Raw genomic sequence first — 2,350 nt, 5'->3', positions numbered from 1 at the left:
TTCCTGTTTAAATTCTGGGAGGCATTCACCTAAGAGTCACCTGGGGTGCAATTTCAAACGCAGATAACTGGGCTCCAACTGTGATAGTGTGTGCTCAGCACAGGGGTTCTGGGTTCCGTAAACATGGAAGGACTAAGGTTAGAACTAGCCTAGCTAGGGTTTAGGGTTAGAGGGACTGAAGTCCAAAGTAAGATGAACTCAAAGCCGGTGCTTCAGAGTCTCCAGAAAACTGTGTGCGCTGATTGCAATACAGACCAACCTAACTGCAGGGGGCGCTGCTGCTCTATTCTGGACCCTTTCCAGTACTTGGCTCCTCACTTCAATTCCACTCACTTGGGCCTCCTCAATTCCTCCTTCAAGCTTGAGTCTTGGTATGGGTTCCTTCTGAGAGTTGATAATCCTGTGACCTCTGTGTGTGAACTCTGGTGCCAGGCTGCCTGGGTTAAAATCCCAGCTAGCTGTGTGATCTGAAGTTCTCCTCGCCACGTCTTTCTCATCTGTGCCTCCTTAAGTTGTTGTAGTAAGTACATGTGTTGACATGTACAGGAAGCTTAAACCTGGGCTAGCATGCAGTCAGCACTTACAGGGTTAGCTATAGCTATTGCTCAGCACCCCAGCTTTTACATGTAGGTCTTGATCTTTCCCCCATCCACCCTACCTCCCCCTGGACCCCGCAGGGATCAGGTGCTATCTCACCCCTGGTCTTTCAAGGCTGAGATACAATCTGTGAGCCTCAGTCCTGGTCAGAGCCTGGAAAGACACAAGGAGAGTGTTTCCTCTCCCACTGATTGTGCCCCAGAGGGGGAACGTGTGGATCAGAGGAGGAACAAGACTTATGACCTCATGTAGGCATGACAAGAGCTTTGGGATTTTATGTAAATGTTATAGAAAACTATTCAAGGTTGAGAGCAGGTCAGTGGCTGCTGTGCGTAACCCTCGGCGTCTGCCGTAGAACAAGTTTTCTCCCTCTTCATCTTTGTGAGAAAGAATGCATTAAGTATCTGTCATGAAAAAAATAAAAAGTTGTGTAAAACTTTATGTTTTTAATAAAAAATTCCATGAATAAATTTTCTTTATCAATTCCTACACCAAAAATTAGAACTTAACATGCTCACTCATTGCTTAGAAAATGAAGAACAAACAATAAAAAATATGCAATTATATTATTGACTGGGAACATGATCTCTGCAGAGGGGGGTGCAAAAATCACATCAGCAGAGATAGCTTGGCAATAGCTCAAATATACCCATCCATGTCATGTGCTTATACTTTTTCTCTTAGCTTTGTTTAAATCAAGTATAACACATCTACAGAGATGTCCACAAATCATAAGTGTACGTCTCACTGAATTGCTATGAAACAAACATACCTGGGAACCATCATCTAAGTCAAGAAATAGAATATTACCAGCATCCACTCATGCCCCCTCCAAATAACTAGCTCTTGATTTTCCCCAAAGGTAACCACTCTCTTGACTTCTATGATGATAGATTAATCTGTGTATTTTAAAATTTTCTATAAAAGTAAACATACTTTTTTCTAACTATATGGTTCAACATTATACTTACGAGATTCGTCCATGCTGTTGCACATAGCTGTGGTCTATTATTGTTATTGCCATATAGTATGCCACTGTGTAAAAAGACTGCAAGTTCTGTTGTTATTGATGGTGGCTCAGGTTCTTTTCTTTGAGGCTATTGCAAATACGACTGCTGTAAACATTTTTGACCATATGTCTTATCACATGTGATACATTCCTATTGGTGTATCACTAACAGTAGATTTGCCAGATCATAATGTACACATGTGTTCACCTATAATTTATAATGCCAAACAGCTTTTAAAGGGTTAATACTAATTTGGACTCCTAACCTCATTATATGCCCCACCAATACTTTGGATTGTCAGTCTTTCTTAATTGTAGTCATTCTGTTTTAATTTAGGTTTCTCCAATTACTAATGAAATCAAGCGTGATTTTTTTTATTGTTGAAAGTATTACAGATGCCCCCCCTTTTTTTCCCCATTAACCTCTACCTTCCCACTCCCTCCCCACTTCTGCCTTTCCCAGCCTAGTGTCCATGTGTATTGGTTGTGAATAAATGCATATAAGTTTTTTTGGTTTATCTCTTCCTTTCCCTCCTAATCCCATCCCTTTGATGTTTATCAGTCTATTTCTTACTTCCATGATTCTGCATCTCTTTTCATCGACAGCGTATTTTGTTCATTATATTACAAGTGAGATCGTGTGGTACTTGTCTTTCTCTGACTAAACTTATTTCACTTAGCATAATACTCTCCAGGTCCTTCCATGTCGTCTCAAAGGATAAGAGATCTCTCTTTCATACAGCT

This window comes from Molossus molossus, unplaced genomic scaffold (assembly GCF_014108415.1).
Source record: "Molossus molossus isolate mMolMol1 unplaced genomic scaffold, mMolMol1.p scaffold_m16_p_16, whole genome shotgun sequence".
Lineage (NCBI taxonomy): Eukaryota > Metazoa > Chordata > Mammalia > Chiroptera > Molossidae > Molossus > Molossus molossus.
The sequence above is the reverse complement of the archived record's forward strand: the minus strand, read 5'-3'. Positions refer to the sequence as shown.